Below are 20,365 nucleotides of genomic sequence, written 5' to 3'. Positions count from 1 at the left end.
GTGCAGGTTCCATTGCCTCAGGCTTCATTTGCCTTGGTGCTTGATGTACAGAGCAGCTGCAGCCCAGCCCACAGCTTTCTTACTGAAGTATTTCACTATGAGTTTGTGGAACAGAAAAGGGATTGCAGAAACATCAGTATTCCTGAGCTGATGAGAAGCGGTACATTTGTACTTGGGAAGGAAAATAATTTGCATTATTTATCTTCCTCATTTCCCTTATTGTTTTGCTTGCATTCAGGTTGAAAGAAAAGGGACTTGTCCCTTACTTCATCATTTGCCTTTCCTAGAACCCTTTTTAATCCTGCTGATTCTTCACAATATATTTGTCCCTGTAATCTCTATTCCTACCTATTTTTATGTTCTTTACTTAGTTTCTAAATGTTGGTCTTCTAAAATGACTTAGTTTCTCCGAAAGTCCTATATATTCACCAAAAAATTTCTCTTCAATATTTTCCAGTCTTCCACTTTCTCTTACAACTACTTTGTGTCTGTGGGGACCATTAAATGGCTTCCTCAGGCTTTTGTAGATCTCATATTTCTTCATCAGTTTGACTTGCTTCAAGGAAGATTATGAAACTAGTAGGAATTTGGTTCCACAATTCCTGTATATTTCAAAATCATGTCTATGACCCCAGTCTTGCAAGCCACGTCAGGAGCTGCTATTGTCTCTGATGCCATGAACTAGGTTCTGAGAATTTCAGAATCATAGAATCCCTAGGCTGGAAAAGACTTTTGAGATCATCAAGTCCAGCCATACCTGTCCACTGCTAAATCATATCCCTAAGCACTTCATATACCTGTCTTTTAAATACCTCCAGGGATGGTGACTCAGTCACTTCCCTGGGCAGCTTGTGCCAGTGCTTGATAACCCTTTCAGTGAAAAACTTTTTCCTAACGTTCAATCTGAACCTCCCCTGGTCCAACTTGACTCCATTCCCTCTCGTCCTGTCCCCTGTCACTTGGGCACCCACCTCTCTACAAACTCCTTTCAGGTAGTTGTAGACAGTGAAAAGGTCTCCCCTCAGCCTCCTCTTCTCTAGGCTAAACAACTCCCCAGTTCTCTCAGCTGCTCCTCATAAGACTTGTTCTCCAGTCCCTTCGCCACCTTTGTTGCCCTTCTCTGAATATTTTACAGGACCTCAATGTCCTTATTGTAGTGAGGGGCCGAAAACTGAACCCATCATTTGAGGTGCAGCCTCACTAATGCCGAGTGCAGGGGCAGAATCACTTCCCTGGTCCTGCTGGTCACGCTGCTTTTGACAGAAGCCAAGATGCTATTGGCCTTTTTGGCCACCTGGGCACTGCTGGCTCACGTTCAGTTGGCTGTCAACTCTGCCAGGCAGCTTTCCAGCCATTCTTCCCCAAAGCTGTAGCACTGCGTGGAGTTGTTGCATCCCAAGTGCAGGAGTCTTGCACTTGGCCTTGTTGAACCTCATCCTGTTGGTTTCAGCGCATTGATCCAGCATAATATGCTGGCATTGCTGGTATAAATTATAATGTTAAGTGAATAGAATGTGCTTTTATAACTTGAAAGGTTCTAAATTTCACAACAGGTTGTTAGGTATGTGATTTCACGCTAGTGTCATGTTTCTTTTAAACTGTCACAAAAAATTTTTTCTCTTTCTTTTCTCTAAGTAATTGCATGGATGTTGATATACAGGAAGAGCTAGACAAGACATGCCTGAAGTTTTTATGCCCAGGTAATATAAAAACTGATTTGTTTGAAAAGATTAAAAGTTGTATGACTTGAGCAAGGAAAGATTGGATTGTTGTATCACCGCATTGTGTACTGTGGAGACAATGTCTTTCAGTAATGGCTAATAGCTCTTATGCAATAATATATTACTGGCATAATACAAAACCAACACTCATAGCTTTCCAATTAGATTAACACACAGAAGGCCTATTCTAGCATAATTTTGTATTATTTTGGAAAAAAATACATTATTTAAACACAGCACTGCCTTCCAGATTTCCCACAATCCTTCTGTTTCTGAGGAGAGAGCTCTAAACTAGATCATATAAATATATCAAGCTGATTGTATACAGATAAATGCTCTGCTTACATGACTATGACGCTTCTTTGAGCTATGGTTCTGTTCTTTTTCTTTGTATTGGATTGAACATAATGTGTCAAACCAAATGAATGGGTTTGTAAAAAGCATGCAATTAATTGTTTGCCACAGTGATCCTGATACGGAACATAAGCCTTCGTGTTGTGTGGTATAGTGTGCCAGCTGATGGACCAGAAGAATAAATATCAACCTATCATGCAGGTAAGCCAATAGCTGGTATTTGCTGATTACTTTAGCTTGTAGTAGTAGATTTGATTAGTCTGTAGTTTACCACAGTAGGTGACTTTATTAAAAAAAAAAAAAAAATGTTCTTAGTCCCTTGGCCTTCATGGCTACTTGGGCACATATAGAATCATAGAATCACCAGGTTGGAAGAGACCCACCGGATCATCGAGTCCAACCATTCCTATCAAACACTAAACCATGCCCCTTAGCACCTCGTCCACCCGTGCCTTAAACACCTCCAGGGAAGGGGACTCAACCACCTCCCTGGGCAGCCTCTTCCAGTGCCCAATGACCCTTTCTGTGAAAAATTTTTTCCTAATGTCCAGCCTAAACCTCCCCTGGTGGAGCTTGAGGCCGTTCCCTCTTGTCCTGTCCCCTGTCACTTGGGAGAAGAGGCCAGCACCCTCCTCTCCACAACCTCCTTTCAGGTAGTTATAGAGAGCAATGAGGTCTCCCCTCAGCCTCCTCTTCTCCAGGCTAAACAACCTCAGCTCTGCTCTCTCAGCCGCTCCTCGTAAGACCTGCTCTCCAGCCCCTTCACCAGCTTTGTTGCTCTTCTCTGGACTCGCTCCAGAGCCTCAACATCCTTCTTGTGGTGAGGGGCCCAGAACTGAACACAGGATTCGAGGAGCGGTCTCACCAGGGCCGAGTACAGAGGGAGAATAACCTCCCTGGACCTGCTGGTCACGCCGTTTCTGATACAAGCCAAGATGCCATTGGCCTTCTTGGCCACCTGGGCACACTGCTGGCTCATGTTCAGTCGGCTGTCAACCAACACCCCCAGGTCCCTCTCCTCCAGGCTACTTTCTAGACAGACATCTGAAGCCTGAAGAAAATGTAATTTCTGAAAAAAAGAACCCAAAACATTTTCTGAATCACAGTTAAGTCTTGTGGGCAAATATTGAACTTTTGTTACTGTCTCTTGTGGGGAGAATGTGATGAAGGTGATTATAACCTATTGTATTTCACCTGAGACTCCTCAGAAATCTCTGTTGCCTCAGCCATTGAAATCCAAAACCAGCCCTGAGATGGTGAAAGTGTTTTCTGTAGTAAATACAGTAGAGTAAGTAAAGCTTTAACTTCTTATTTCGGTAGCATTTTTCCAAACTAAACTTTGTGTCAATTAAGACTAATTTACAATTAAAATCGTTAAGTTAATTATCAAACAGAAGTAATGGAACTAGTATCAGTATTAGTGGTAATTATATAGCTTTATATTATAGGCTTTTTGCTTATTTGTCTTGTTGCATGTTGAAATGCATGGACTCAATCTGGGATGCAGAATGAGACAACTTTATTCTCAGCCTGACTCCTTTTATATTCTTCTCAATACCAATCATATAATAACTCTAAAACTTATGTCCAATCACGATTGTTAGCATATACCTATAAAGCAATCAACTAACAGATCATGCAGTTATCACGTGCCTATTTACTGTTAACATAACATTTTGATACTTTCTTACTGCTATCAACATGCAAGGCAAAAGCTAGTGGTTACACATTTTGAAACACTTATCTAAGCAATGTCACAATGCTCTGTGCACTTTACTGTGTGTACTGAATTCTTGCTTTGTCATCCCAAGGTTTTATTCCATCAAGCATAACAGTGTCCTTCTCCCAAGGCTGCTCTTGCTCCACTGACATATTTGAGCTTGCTCTGCAAACCCCCACATTGCCTAAAACATTCAGCTTGTCATGGATATTGTGTTTACAGCCCATAGCTACAGTTTAGGAATGAATCTGGGGAAAAGCTGTGGGCTTTTGTAATTTTGTAGGGAACAGTAGGTGTGATCACTGGGCTCTGTTTGGGATCTTGCATTTTCAAGGTCAGTTAAGGCTGTTGGCATATGCAATGCCCTTTTCTCACATGGGAGTAAACATCGAGCTGTTTCATGACACTGGGGGACTCTCAACTCAGTTTCACATTCTGAGAGTTTGAAGTGCACCCTCCTGCCTGCTCTGCTGTTGGCTTATATAACAAATGGACATGTTAGTTGTTTGTGCTGAATTATCAGCCGTGACTTTAATAGCACTGAATAGCGCTATTGATGCCATAAAATTAGCAGTGGAATATGAATTTGACACTGAAGTCTGTGTTGGGAAGATCACAGCTAGTCAAATCATGCACTACCCTCACTCTTCGCTGTATTTGCAGGCTGATGAAGCAGTTTTGTTTTACGTTGTGTGCTACATTTGCAAGGTTATGTGCGCAAACATCAAGCTGAAACCTCTAGCTCTGTATCTTCTATAGAGTGCCACTTAGAATGGAACAAACACATGACCAGGCTCGTATTAGGTGGCCTTGATGGTGATTCTGTGTGTTAGCTGGTTTACTTTCACATTGCTTCATAGAGACTGGTATATTATTATTGTTGATCACTATTCAATTTTGTCATATTTTTAAGAAAATCTGGTACACAAATAAATATTTTCACAGCTCAAATACTATTCCACTCCAATCATTGTCTTGAATATACAAGTGTTAGAAATAAATCATACTTTGTGCAGCAAGGGAACAGAAAACCTGGTATGTTAGATGTGAAGCTTAACATGCCACAGTGATAGCTGTAAAGTGGAGATCTCACACATTGTTAGTTTATTCAGTAAAGTGCTTTCTTTGCTTTTTAGTTATTTTAGGAACCTTATGAGCTAACTTTAGAGACCATTACACTAATAAGCAATCCAGGGAACTTATTAACATGCTGATATGAAAAATGGAATATAGAGTGGAAAGGGAAGATCAAGGTTTATGTAAAACCCCATAAGCTTTATGAGCTGCTTCATTTTTTTTTTCTAATTGAGACAAGCAGATGCAAAAAATCTAGCTTGTACTTGAACATCTTTTATTGCAACACTACCCTTAACTTCCAGCTGTGGAACATAAATAGAACTCCATGCTGCAGGTGGAATACTCTCCCATGCCTTAAGGCAAATATGACCAATTTTCATGAGCCTGTGCACTGAAAAGAAAACCTGTGTGGTTCATGGGCAGGAAATAGGAGTGATGTCCCCTGTTTTCCAATTAACTGTAAAGGTAGGACCAGACATGGACATACCTGTTGCAGTCAAACAGTTTATTTGTGTTTGATTGTTGGTTTCTCTTGTAATGGGCAATGCACTAGAAATTTCTTTTATTCCTTTTTAGTCTGAAATTTCCTCTACTCCATTCATATAAGCAGGTGGCAACAGTTCTAGATCAAAGTTTTTTACAACAGCACGATAAATTCTTTCTCTTGAGGTACAAGCAGAAAACAGATACAAGGTAAAGTTTAATTCTTTATATTTCTGTGCTAAAGTTGGCAAAGAATGTTCATTTAGTCAGGTATTTAAAGGTGCTATGGTGTAGTATAAGCTTACGTTGGTCTGGGTCTGTATAGAGAACCCTGTCACATGTTCTTAAATAATTCGTGCCTGAGATGCGATTTCAGTTGAAGCTAGATATCTAAGATACTGAGATCCAAGTTCTGTTAAGCATCTGACTTCTCCTACTGGTGCTCCTCTTGTTGATTCTGCTATTAACAGTGCCTTTCCTTTATCTAGATTTGTCTGTAAAAACATAGAGATATAAGAGATATTTGGAAAATGCTAAAATGCACGTGGTAATGAAGGAAAGCCATTTTGTGATGTTACCCAATCAGGTTCTGGGAAATTTATTTTCTTGCCTCTTTGCAAAAGTGCAATCTTTTGTTTGGATAACATGTCAAAGGAAGTTTGGATTAGATTTTGTTTGGTTGTTTTTCTTGTGTATTTTTATTTTTTTTAACTGAGAACCGTAAGCATACTTTTACCATATGTAAATTTTTCCCTTAAAGGACTGGGAAAATGTGTTTATATTTATTACAAGATGACCATGCATTTTGACCTTTCCTGGTCAGTTAATTTCCAAGGAGAAAACATTATATTTATTTCAAGGAAAAGAATTTCTTCAAAATATATGTAAGACATAATAATAACAAAAATAATTTAAAGATTATTATTTCTGCTTACTCACTTTTTTGTGTGTTTGTATTTACCTGTAATTACATGTATTTGAATATCCAAAAATACTATTGTCAGGGAATAAGTTAGAATTATATGATCTTAGCAGGGGTTTGTGAAGAACATCTAGAAATATCAAGAGGGTTTTTTTGTGCTATTCCAGGAAAAAAACCAATCCATACGGTCTTTAAAAGGCTCAACTGAGTTAAAGGACTGATGATTATTTTTTTTCCGTAGAGGGTTTGGAAATTGCATGTATTTATTAATCCATGGCCGAAACCTCCAGTCCTCAAACAGGAAAACCGTTGGGGTTTTGTTACGATAGGATTAAGATCTCATTATTTTCTGAGTTAGAAAATTTTAACCCAGCCACGCTCACATGAATGGGATTCATTTGCTTGTTGCATGTTACCAGAAAGACCTTGTTGACTGGGAAGCAGAGAAATACCATATAGTTTCAGCAAGGAAAAGGTTAGGAGGGACCTCTTTCTCACCAAAGCAACATAAAAATCTTGAAGAAACTTCTAATGGGGAAAAGATTGAGAGTGTTATATTTAATTTTTATTTTCTTAGTGGATTGAGTATTTAGAGAAGGAACAATTCACTCTGTAGGTATTTTCTTTGGACATCTCACTTCCACCTTGAGGTCTGAATTCCAGATGCGATTTGTAACTGCAGTTTTACTTTTCCTATGACTCCTTATTTCTCCTTTCCTCAAAACTGTTACAATTTCATTCGTTTGTGAATTGTTGCTGAGCTGGAAGTTTGGTTTGAGATCTATCAATCAAACTACATGGGAGAAAAATTTTCCCTCCTTCCTCTCTGCTGGTTTTGTATCAAGTGTTTAAAAACTGTCTATACTCCTGAGGCTGCAGGAATTCCCAGAGACTTCCTTTGCAAAAGGAGATGCAAGACGAGGCTGCCTAGTCCAACTTTTAAGAGGTGGTTTGGCATTTGAATGAACCATAACAGTCTGCTGGAGTCTTCAGGATAAAGATAGGTGGGGTCGGGTATAGAAAGAGATATTTAGATATAATCTATGCTGGCTTTACCAGCAAAGTCTACTGGCTGTAGATGCAGTTCACTCTTGCCAAAGGATACTTTTTCCACATTGCTCAAATAACTGTTTCTTGCCTATATACACCATTAAAAAGTGTCTGTCTGTACTGAAAAGCAGGGTAATTGGGGTGCTCCTCTTCCTTTCCAGCTTTTTTTTGGAACCAGGTGTTTGGTTTCCTTCACTTACAACTTGGAGAAGAGAGGAAGAGCAGGCAGTTAATTATATCTGGGTCTCAGCTTGACATGGAATTAAGGACATGGCAATCGTATCTGCAGTGTAGTCATAGTCAGTAATTGTTCCCAGGTCTTTTACTGGCTTATAAATATTTGAGTACTTTTATGCTGATGGTACGCTAAAACTTTCTCTAATATAGTAAACATAGTTTTAAATCCTGAGCGTGAAGGTGTATAACTAATGCTTTATGGGTAGATGGAAAAAGAGCAAGACTGGAAAAGTATAATTGAACAAATGACTAAATAATCTAACATTGCCATATGCTATTTAACAAACAAAAAACATCCTTTCACCAGAAATTAATCACTAAACCACATAATAAACAGGCATTTGTTTTTTTCACAGTTTCATAGAATCATAGAATCATAGAATCACCAGGTTGGAAGAGACCCACTGGATCATCGAGTCCAACCATCAAGTTTGTTACTGAGCTAGGGCCATGCAGTAGTGTCCATATAATAACAGAGGATGGTAACACATGCTATAAAAAAATGCATTTTCCTAGCCAATTGCAGGATCTAGAATAGGGGTTTTTTGGGGAAAAAAACACCGACCCACTCAACCATGCAGAAAAGCTTCCATATAAGCACGCCTTTCTTACTGTTGTTTCAGTATTCCTTCCTTTAAACAGTCTACGATCACGAGCTGATTATCAAAATGTCATAAGCCTCATTTAAAAATCAGGATTTTTTAATTGGATGGCTTCCAGCTGTCCTTCGTAGCTATTATTGCCATGTAACTTTTCTAATGTGCTATTTCCACGTGCTTACTTAGGCAGGCAGAAACTTTAGTGAAGCCATGAATAGCTTTGCTAAGTATGGGAAACTGAGAGTGCAGGTCAGAAAATGTCTGTTTGAAGAACAAAAAGTAACGTCTGAGATGTGTGTTTTCTTGCGTGAATATATTTTATTCTCTAATGGTACCTCTACAGTGGGGGGGGGGGGGAATGCCAAAAAGCAACCTAAAAACTAAACTCAAACATTGTTCATTCTGAACAATCATTTACAAATATCTTGACAGGTTTCCCTAAACAGGTTGCATGAATGCTTCTGATTTGCTCGGGCTGCATTTCTTAAGTGTTCCAGCTGCAGTTTGAGTTTTTGCCAAAATGGATGAAAGCTTTATATTCTTTAAGAATAAAGCTCTTTCAGGCGTGACTGACTGAAAAAAAAAACCAACAAAAAAACCCCAACAATGAAGGAAGATAGCTGAGCACTGAATTATCTGTAGCAAGTTAGCAGATTCAGACTACTTTCTTAGTATGATCCCAAGAATGGCTACCCTTGCAGCACTCCATTCTGTTTCGCTTCACATCTTAATTCCTTGCTCCCTGCTATGTCTTTCCGTGATGAGTTTTCATGTTCAATCTTTCTCATTCTTGGTTACTGGAATATTTAACAATTTTCAGTTTTAATGAGCATTTTGCTGTTTATCTTTTCTTAACTCATAGGATTTGCATTTAGCAAGCCAGACTCTTCACAGACTCAGTTTTTCCAGAGCCAGTGCATCTTTCTTGCTGGAAAATAGTTTTATCTTATCTTAAGTTTTAAAAATTTTGCTGTATTTTAGCACATTATTTTCACGGCACTGAAGGATCCACTCCTTCCTCCTTTTAAGTGCTTTTATCATAGTTGGCACTGGCAACAGAAACTGCGGGCTTTTATCACTCCTTCCAAAACCGCTGTGTGGCAAGTAGCTGGAATGGGCGTGTAATTTAGAAATGAGTAAGTCAAGCAAATGTGGTAAAGAAAATGCTACTCTCTGAATCTTTGTTGGCAAATGTACAAGTTTTAATTGAGAAGGGAGGAGCAGGAACAGGTAAAATGTAAATTACTGTGGAAGTTCAATCTGAACTTGAAACTGAACTCAGTAGTTTTCAATATTCCATAAATAGTCCTCATTTTCATGCCCTTTTATACATTTTTTCCTGTGATATAAATCTTGCTGAGCTTTGGGACAGCAGAGAGTCAGTATAAGTACCCGGAAACTAGGAAATACAGAAATGAAAATTAGTTCAGCAATAGGATACTGTTGAAGTACAAACTTTAAAGTATTCAGCAAACATATTAGGAGTGCAGTTTCTGCACTGGTAATTATGTTTGAATGGCCAGATTTTTTTTTTATTTTTGAAGTATAACAACCCCTTCCTACCTTACCTGATGCCTTATTTGATGAATGATTTAAATTTTCTCCTGAAAAGACAATTTCTAAACCTATGTTTTTACTGTAGTATGAGTTTAACAAGTATTACTGACATACTGTGAAAAGAATACGCTGAGAGGAAATAATTTGTCTTCATTTTACAGAGAAGTAGACGAGATACAGAGAGATTTAAAGCTAAAATTGTCATGTTTTCTAATTTTGTATGCTCTTTTAAATGCCCAGAGTACTTGGAATGACTTAATTTTTTATTGTGAACATAGGCATCCCTGTGTCTTCAGATGTACCTTCTTGCAATATCTACATTTCTGTAAGTCTGGATCTCAGCAGATGGACGCACAGAGTATTCAGTGATCAGCTATGAGAAGTTCAGTTTGCTTAAGACTGAGAGCTCCAAGAGTGAGAAGGCAAAATACTAATCAGTCGGGTCTCATAGGAAGGCATTAAACTGCCTTAGCCACGTGACCCTCCCTCTGTCTCCTGTAGTCCTGGGACTCAGGTACAGACCTTTCCAAGTCTTATAAGCAAGAGTGCAGACGTCCTGCAGACAGAAGACCACTTCAGTGGGTGACTCCCAGGAGAAGAATCTCTCCATCTTGTGCATGGAAGATATCAGGCTTCATTTAGAATGAAGGGAGGATGCAGAAAACTGAATGGTACTGCAGTAGAGTTGCATGCAAATGAGGGGACAACAAAAATTGCAAGGGATTGAAGTGGAGATGCAGTGTGGAAATAGAGTCCTTAAAGTCTGGCAGTATTTTTGAAGTATTTTAAGTGTTCGAGCTAGCAAAGTGTAGCAGCCTTTTTGCTGTTTATGCTGCTCTTCTAGTCTTTACTCTTGGAAGAAGCCAAGTAGATTTGGTTTTGTTTTACATAAATGTGTGTTGTCAAAGGCCATGAGGTGGACTCAGGTGTCCTGAGTTTTAGTCCAGAGTTCTGTCCAATGGATCACAGTTGGGAAGCACAATGGATTAGTTACCTGTCTACTAAAAAGTATTTGGGCTGTTTTCCAAATTGTCTGATGAAGCTTATTTGTAAAAGCCTTACTGCAGTCCAGTAATGCTGTGCTGTAATTCCAGACTTAATTATGAATTTAATATTATTCTAGAAAATTACTATAAACTTTTAAAAAATTAGAGCTTTTGCTGCATAATACACTCTGCTTTCTCTGTTAGCTAATTAAGAGCATATTACAAAACAGACATTTATCGTACATGGAGAGTTTCAAATCACAATATACTGTCTTACACATGCTTTTTGAGTAACAATCAAGTTGAAAGCCTGAAATCATTAAGAAGGCATATTTTGTTCAAAAGTCAGATGAAGGGACAGATTAGCACTGTCACTTGCTTGATTAGTGTTCTCACTTGTTCGACTTTCAACACTGAAATGCAATAAATGAGGAGAAGAGAATAGCGCATTGTAGTTGCTATCTTTGCAGTCCATAACTTTATGTAGTCATACAGCAATGCTCTGAGAGCCAAGGAATTCTACAGTGTAATTCAAACATTATAAATTGGTATGAGTGCATTGTTTCTTCTCATTGCCAGACCTTTCAAAATTAATGCTAAAACATTTTGGAAGGAATTTCAAAATTAAGCGATGTATTGTGTTTCTGTCTAGGTGCAGGTTAGTCAAGTACTCTTCTAAAAAAAAAACCCCTCCAGTCTGTTCTGATGAGTGCATGAATTTATTCAGGATCGCATTAGGAAAGAAAACCCTGTCAACCAGCTTTATACAAGTGTCATGGTATACTTTGAGTCTGCAATATATGTCTGGAAAAAAAAATCCTGCTTCCTTTTGCATTTCCACTGTAGTTAATTCCACATGTAGCACCTATATAAAGAGCCCTTAAAATAATGCCCTAATTCTCCTCTACAAATTCATTGAGAGCGTAATCTTAACCTCTCTGGCAGCTTATTTATCCAAATGAAGTAACAAGAACAAGCACAGCCCATCCCCTAAAACTGGCTCATCTGGCAGGCTTTGGTGGCAGTTCCAGCCAACTGAGCTTCCCAGCTATCATATGAGGAGAAATGAAAGAACATGGCTGCTTGCAGGAGTTTTACACCTTCTACCATTGCATTTAATTGCTGTTAATACTGATCCAACCAAGAATTGTATTGCTGCCCAGGTATCAGGTTCAAACCAAGGGACTGCAGTGTCTGATGTGCCCTGCTACAAGAGTGTGCAGTGAAGGTGGTTCTGGAAGCCTTCCTGATGGACTTTAATATCAGAGAATAGCCCCAAATATTTTACCTTAGCAGCGCTTGTTGGAGACTTCAGCCTGGACCTTTTCCAGAGACGAGGCTAATGGGACCAGGTTTCTGCTCTGAATGTCTGAAGGAAGCAGTGCCTGACAGCCTGGGTAGCTGGGGTGGCCACAAAAGTGTCTGCCACAGATCTGCTCTAATACATGCTCTGCTGGATGGCAACCTGGCTTCCCTACCCTTCCAGGAGCAGCTGCCGCTTCTGCTGAGCTGCCACCTGGTCCACTTCTGTTGTGGCTGCCTCCTCATGAGGTGTGGAAAGGCTTGGAGTTTCATCCCTTTCCAGGCTCTTCCAGTTTGCTTTTTCATACAAGTTGATTCTTATGCTATATGTGAGCAAATGTTTACCCACATAGAATGGATAATTAAAACTTATTAATTTTATTTTTGTCTGTTCCTTGATAAATAATTCAAGCCAACAGAAATATTAGTGCCAATTTTCTCTTCAAGTCTTGGTCTTTATAATGTGCAGGGACTCACTCTATAAATTTCTTGAGCTTGCTGGTTGGAAACACTAGACCTAGTCTTTGTGCCACAGTGAAATTTTTTTTCATTCCTGTGTGAAGCTCAAATGCATGACATGGTCTTATTTCAGCAGAAAAGTGTTACTGTATAAGGATTTACCATCTTTTATCTTTTCACTGGCTCTTTTGTCAGCAAGGTCTTTTCGTTTTGTTTCTGTGAGGGAGGATTCTTGTTTCCCACTATTCTGCAGCCCTTAACTATGGCTGCAAAGCTAAAATAATAGAAGATGTATTCCATATCAGGACATGGCTACTCTTAACTCCAGTCTCAGTTGTTCTAGCCTGGATCTCTTGTCTTCTGGACAGGAATATCACTTGCATACTGGCTTAGTGTAACAGATTGGTTCCATCTGCCTATTTTTCCCCTTCCGTGGTTTCCTGTATTTGCTCTGGTTTAGCTGGATACTTGTCCATTTCTTCTCACTTTTTAATACCAAGAAGGACTATTTTGAAGGGTTATCCATATAATGCAGAAACAATTACTTACAATTTGTAATTTAAAGAAAATATTTTCTATTCCTCTGTCATCTGTGAATGGGTGTAACTTGCATCATGGAACCATCAGCATATGTAACTGAAACATAACTTCATCAGAGCACCATGAAGTTTTGCATTCCGCTTAGGTTTTGGAAAGAGATCACAGCAGTAGTAAAATTACAATTTCAAAAGCTAAATGGAATAGTTATTAATCCATTTCATATATTTCGGTGCAGAGACAAAGTAAACATCCAGGGTTACAGTTCTGCTTTCATTTTCATTAGATATCATATGAGAACTCTTTCATGTTAACCAAAAGTAGTTCTTTTCTGTACTTATTGAAATAGCTCCTTGTGAGTCCCTTGTATTTGAAGCAGAGATTATTTCTTGCCACTTTCATTTACATCTTCTTAAAGGAATTTAAAAGAATAAAGGGCAGCAAAACTGGTGAAGCGCCTGGATGATAAGTTTTGTGAGGAGCAGCTGAGGGAACTAGGGTTGTTTAGTATGGAGAGAAGGAAGCTGAGGGAAGACCTTATTACGCTCCACAAGTGCCTGAAAGGAGATTATAGTGAGATGGGTGTAGGTCTATTCTCTCAAGTAACAAGCAACATTGTGAAAAGAAACAGCCTTAAATGGCCACAGGAGGTTTAGATTTGATATTCTGCAAAATGCCTTTGTTGAAAGGTTTGTCAAGCATTGGAACAGGCTGACCAGGGAAGTGGTGGAGCCACCATTCCTGGAGTTATTTAAAAGATGTGTAGATGTGGTGCTTAGGAACATGGTTGAGTGCTGAGCTTGACATTTTTACGGTAACTGTTGGACTTTGTGATCTCAAAGGACCTTTCCAACTTAAATGATCCTGTAATTCATCTGCAACAGTTGTTACATTGCTGGTTCTTCAGCATAATAAACAGAATTTTGTGACTAAAATAGTCATATATTTATTTTTAAAATTCATGCTGTTTCCCAGACATTTTTAAATTTCAGTTTTTCTGAATGGTCTTTTAATCAGACCTGAACGCTCATCCTTCCACCCTGCTTTGCACACTTGTCTGCTTGTCTGTTAGAAAGACAGGTCAAACAATTGAAATGTTCACAGCATAATGAGAAATCCTTTTGCTATTTTCATTCTCATCATTAATATACTGTGGTGTCATTTCTTCCTGAACAAACTCTTACTTTTCCAAAATACTTATAGTACTTGTATAAGGACCATTCAGTGGTCATTACTGAATGGTCCCCCAAGAGGGCCATTCAGTTAGAAAATGAGATCTTTCTGATTGTGGTTTCAGCAAAGGAATGAGTTTTACTGGCCATCCAAATGTCAGACTTCTGTTGTAGATGGTCTGTATTTTATTTATCAAGGAGTATTAGAATGGTAGAGCATTTAGCTCCAGGGTTTTTAGTCTCAGAACGATTTATGTATGTGCACAGTGTGATTAAGTTTTTGAGAAAGCACTAGTAGAGCATGCTGAGCACCATAATCCCTTCAGCTACAGTACCAGTTATATTTTAGGGGGGTGAAAGATGTCATACTTGATTCAGAATGGTATTGAGAACTAATTTTTACAGCAGCTGATTAGGAATTCCATCCTAGATTAACACGTTGCAGTTACAACTCAGATTTCAGGTATTTAATATGCTGCTGCCCGTGAGTTAGACCTGAAATACGGAAGCGCTTACCGTCTTGGAAGCTGTCGGTTGTATTTCTCTACATGTTTCTACCAAGAAATTATCTTGAATTTATTCTGAGCATTCCTGTGTAATTCCACGTTCTTTATTTCTGAATCACAAAAGTAAACACCAGTAAATTTAAAAGTGAGATGAAGCACATACTTTTGAAAATGGGCAGACTGCTAGTATTTTTTTAGCAAAACATCACAGTACAGAAGTGCAGCATTGTGACTCAAATGTAAATCTACCAATTCCAGTTTTATCTCAAATGAGTGTTTACTTCACATGTCAGCTGCTCAGCTTTCTGATTGACTGACTGAAGTGAATGATGTATGCAGCATATTGATGTGCACTATGTTTTAGAAAATGAGATGAGTTCTGTGACATGGCTGATGTTTAATTGAAACAATAGAACGTAGTATTTTGGAAACTGCAAAATAAATTTCTTAGATGATTTCTGCAAATACAAAGCTACAGGATATAGATATTGAATCAAAGATGGCTTAGAAAAGGTTTAGTGGTACATTTTGTACATAATGTGGTATTAAATTTGAGTAATTTCCTGTGTAATTTTTTTTTCTTTTTTAGTTTGAATTCTTTTAACTCTGCACCAGTTGCCCTATTCATTGATTTATTGCACTTCATTTTTGCTGTTATTAACCAAAAACTTTGTTTTCTACACAGGCAGTGGCAAGCTCACTTTTTGTACAAAAATTTAACACTTTTCTTTTGTCCTTTTTAGATTCCTCTTTCATCAGTCATTCCTTCCCCGCAGCTTTTAGATGCCATATTGAAATTTAATGTACTTATCTCAAAAAACTCAATGAGACAGAAATATTTAATAGGATGAAACTCTAAAACTCTATGTTCCTTCCGTCTGTCCTCTTTCTTTTTTTGTTTTTTTTTAATTCCACAACTGACCTAGCAGTACAGTACTTAATACTTTACTATTGAAAAGTTGTATCTGGAGCAACCATTATATACACGATGTTGAAGGTGCTAGATAGCTGCTTTTCAGCACACAGTGGAAGAAGCTTACTTAATAATTTTTCAGGACAGTACCATAAAAGAATTCCTCACCAGCTACCTTGATTTTTGCACTGTCATATGTCGGGGGTGTTTTTTTTCCGTCTTCTTGAATGTTGATGATGTTTCTCATCATTTTCTGCTAGAGGCAGTGGGGCTACTGAACAGCACTGCTCTCTGGATGAAAGCAGATCTCTGTGGAAAGTCCTTCATGAAATGTCGCTTCTGGCTATGTTTTTGTGTCCTGCCAAGAGCCTGATTGCGTCTCCTGAGAAGACATAAATTTGACCCTTGCTTCCTGAATATCTGATTGAGGTGGGTAGATTGTCAGTGTTTTGAATTTTCTTAAGGGTTTGGGATGTTGATCAGAATGGGGACTTTCAGATTGTCTCCCCATTTTGGGACCTGTCTTGTTTAAAAAAAATAAAATAAAATCGCTGCCTTACTTGCTCACTTTCAGAGCCCTTTCACATCCAATTAAGACATCCAGAGAGATATACTGAACTCATGCCTCCTCCTCCATGCTATGCTCTCATCTGGATCACAAGAGAAAGGAGCAGAAAGAACGGAGCAGTCTGGGAAGTCCATGTAGATGGCAAGTAGCAAACATTTTTTCTGTTCTTCTTTTGCATTTAGTGTAGGCAGGGAATTGGGGGGTTCTGCTAAGGTTTGTCATGACCTCGGAGAGCAGAGTGAAGAGTACTTGCAGAAGAAATGAGGCTGAGGTTCAGACAGAACTGATGGGCTGAAATCCGGGGTCAAAAACCACAGAGAAGCCTGTCGTAGGCACCAGACAGGTGTGCAAATTAGAGTTCAGAACGGACTCATATTGTGGTTATATCAGAAGGCATTTATTTTACTTATTTATTGAAGAAAGGTCTGATTTGAGGCTGGGCAGTAAAATAAAGGGGTTAGCAGGGAGCTAATAGTAATTTGACATAATTAGCAGTAGTGAAATGGTGTCAGGTATGCACTATTCTTTCTGCTTGACCTCCTACATTACCTCTCTGTTTAGTCTTCTAAACAGAGAGTTTAGTCAGTACCTCTCTGTTTAGTCTCAGCCCATGGGATTGCTTTTCTTGATGAAAAGAGGACATGGGAGCTACCGACACCACTCTCCCTAAAACTGCATGAAGCCTCAGAGCAAAGGTTTTCCTCTGCTAGTACCAACAGAGCATCTGCCCCAGGGCTTTTCAACTCCTTACCCAGACACTTTGCCAGCCACACAGGGAGCTGAATGCCTGTAAAACAAGAGATGCTACCTACAGCATGCCATAAGGAGGGAGCAGGAGAGACAAACAATGCTCACCATGTGTAGCCTCAGCCCCTGAAATAACAAAGGATTTGCCACATGAAAATGGACCTAAACCAGCTACTTCCCGAACCTTGCACCAGACTCTCTTTTTCTTCCACCCCTCTATCAGAATGGCTTGCAAACTTACCCTAGCTGTATCTACCTCCAGAGGAGGCATGCCTGCCCTCACCTCCACTGTATAATCCATCCTTCCTAATAATTTTATGCAGGGTTTAGTATATATGATAGTCTGGGTTGTTTTATTCGAGCAGACCAAATGAGTCCCTCCTATTTCCAATGATAGTGTGGGTAAAGCCAATGAATTCTCATCACTTTGGTTTCCTTAAAAGCTTTGAAAAATGATGCAGAGCCACCAGTTTATGTCAATTTGGTGAACTGAGAGTGGAAAATGCATTGCCATCAATGAAGACCTCTTCAAACAAGAAGTGCTGGTCAGGGCAGGAACTCTATGCTTTTTTTGCAACTAAGAACATGAGGAGTTTGATTTGACAGCTCATTCTCTATGGATTCATCAAAATGCAATGAGATTTCCAAAGGTCGGCTTCACTTTCTGGTTTTCTGGCAAAAGCTTCTGCTCACAGCAAGGTGCTGCAGTTGTTCTGCAAGTCTACCACCTGACATTCACATAAGTCCTTGCAATATAGGAAATGAGGATGTTAGTGAGGGTTTGGTTTTAAATTTCTTCTCAGGTAATTTTCAGGAAGTTTTGAGTTATTATTTCTGTCTCGTAGAAATGCAGATAAGGGCATTTTGGTTATTTTGCTTAGATTGAACCTGTTCAATGGAAAGACAGACTCAGTGTAACTGGATTTCTTTGAATGTATTAGGTATGTGTCTTGCTGTGCCAAATCTGAAATGTTCCTATGGCACCTGCTGAATTCTGAGAATATATATGAGCGAGTCCAGAGAAGAGCAACAAAGCTGGTGAGGGGGCTGGAGAACAAGTCTTACAAGGAGTGGCTGAGAGAGCTGGGGTTGTTTAGCCTGGAGAAGAGGAGGCTGAGGGGAGACCTCATTGCTCTCTATAACTACCTGAAAGGAGGTTGTGGAGAGGAGGGAACTGGCCTCTTGTCCCAAGTGACAGGGGACTGGACAAGAGGAAATGGCCTCAAACTCCACCAGGGGAGATTTAGGCTGAACATTAGGAAGAAAATTTTCACAGAAAGGGTCATTGGGCATTGAAACAGGCTGCCCAGGGAGGTGGTTGAGTCACCTTCCCTGGAGGTGTTTAAGGCACGGGTGGACGAGGTGCTGAGGGGCATGGTTTAGTGTTTGATAGGAATGGTTGGACTCTATGATCCGGTGGGTCTCTTCCAACCTGGTTATTCTATGATTCTATGATCTAAGGATCATAGCATTTATTACTTATGTGTTTGTTCCACGCTCAAGTGCCTGAAAAGTATTGGTATTTTACTTTCAAAAGTAGTTATGCTTTTGAAAACCCTGCCCTGCTCTACTCCTGGATGGCAAAAACCCAAGGGTATCAGTATCTTAACAGAACCATCCTATAATGTGTTAGCCTATGCTTTGGTTTTCTAATGCCCCTGAGAGTACTTTTCAATACCCACATCTGTCTTTCACAATTCAAAGTTTTAGTTCTCACAGCTTGGGATTTTCCAGTCTCTACATAGTGGCAACTAACTCTTCTAATTTCTTTTTTTAGTTGCTCTACTACCATAAGCCCAACTTTAACAGAGAGTATCCACAGCTGCTGGAGAGGTGCAAGAGAAGCGTTGGCCTTCAGCAGAGAGCCCTGGTTGCATTGATGCAGGGTATGGAGATGGATAAAAGGTAGCCCTTTCGAAGCCAAATGGTCAACCTGCAGGGGTCACACAGGCATCTCCACCCATGATGACCACACCCATGGAGCGATGGGCTAAAACACCTTGTGGCCTCGGCCATGGCCCTACAGGCAGCTACTCTGATACTTCTAAACCCTGCTGCAGCCGCAGGCAGAGTTCATCCCTCTGGCCCTCTTCTTTCTTTCTACCAGCCCACTTATCCCTCTTCACCACATTTTGCAACATTTTCGCATGGACCTATGCATCCAGAAGCCCCGAGGGTGGCCTACCCTCCCAACCAGCCATGGTTTACAATGCCCATGCTGGCAGAAGCCTCATGATAATGCCAAAGCCCAACAGTCCCCTACTACCCAACCTGCAACTACAACCCCAACGCTGCAGATGCAGGTGGTGGCTTTGGACCCCAGTGTGGCACATGCTGAAGAGAGTCCATATAGTCAGTAGCAAGTCAATAGTGTCTAATAACATTGCTATAAGTAGAGGTTAGTAAAGTTAATTTGAAGTAGAGCTTCATTAGACTTGCTAATAAACTGTTTGAACAGTAAGCCTTTTTCAGTTGTTCTTTCCTGTTCGTACAGTGTGAAGCCAAGAGTGTGATTGAATTTCACACATCAGGTAGACACAAACCCTTTAATCATTTTACATGGGAAGCTACTGCTAGGGTGGAGAAAGTTGTTCACAGCAGTTCAACTAGAGGACGTGCAGGTGTCTGCTTGCAGAAAGTCCATCTTTGCAAAGCAAAACCAATCAACTAATCACTGAAGTATATCACCATGTCTGCAGAGCCTGTACATCTACTCAGGAAGCTACTTCACCACTTCCTAACTCTGATGGAGCAACAGCCAGGGAGAGCTTCTGTCTGATGATCCGATTTACAATAGCGGTGTGATTACAAAGAGGAGACGGAATTAGGAAGAAAAAAATCAAGCTTGGTATTTTTGCACCGTTTTTATGGAGAATATTTACTTTAGGCAGTCATGTGATTAAGAGCCTGATCCACAGTCCACTGAAGTGAACAAACACTCTCTGTATCAGATAGTGTTGGGAAAGCTCCTAGGAGAGGTCAAGAGAGTTTAAAGAGAAATAAAATTATAGGATGAATAAGAAGATCTGAAAATTCTTTTACTTAACAGAGACTTATATCTCTTGAGTAGAAATGTTCTTTAAGATTGCCAGAAAGTGGTACCCAAGTTAAATTAAGTCTTGATTGCCTTTCAGGTGTTTAGTGTTCTTTATCCTGTAAGAGGTTCATAGACTGAAAGATTTTTTTTTTCTGAGCTTCCTAAGAGATAAGAAATCCTTTGGGCTTGAAAATATTGGAAGATTCATATCATAATTATTTTTAGATGCATCTAGAGCTTTAATTTGTTGCAAATATGTTTGTATTTGTGGTTTTACTGTTTTATGGGGGGGGGGAGGGGAAGGAGACACATTTACAAAAAAAAACAATATTTCCCCTCCTCAGTAACAGGACTTATTTAATAACATTTCTGTTCCTGTGGAATATTGATCATGTGCATGCTGCTCTGAGCGACAGAA

General features: G+C 39.5%; 1 long non-coding RNA gene across 1 annotated transcript; it reads left to right on the top strand.

Annotated features, from left to right (window-relative positions):
• The first annotated feature begins 1,538 nt into the window (after window positions 1-1,538).
• LOC138718840 (uncharacterized) lies at window positions 1,539-18,877 on the top strand. Its single transcript, XR_011337148.1, has 3 exons — window positions 1,539-1,700; window positions 15,856-16,024; window positions 18,688-18,877. It is a non-coding gene; the product is annotated as an uncharacterized lncRNA (long non-coding RNA).
• Window positions 18,878-20,365: the final 1,488 nt, after the last annotated feature.

Source organism: Phaenicophaeus curvirostris, chromosome 3 (assembly GCF_032191515.1).
Source record: "Phaenicophaeus curvirostris isolate KB17595 chromosome 3, BPBGC_Pcur_1.0, whole genome shotgun sequence".
NCBI lineage: Eukaryota > Metazoa > Chordata > Aves > Cuculiformes > Cuculidae > Phaenicophaeus > Phaenicophaeus curvirostris.
Note: the sequence above shows the minus strand (reverse complement) of the source record. Positions and strands in the feature narration are given on the sequence as shown.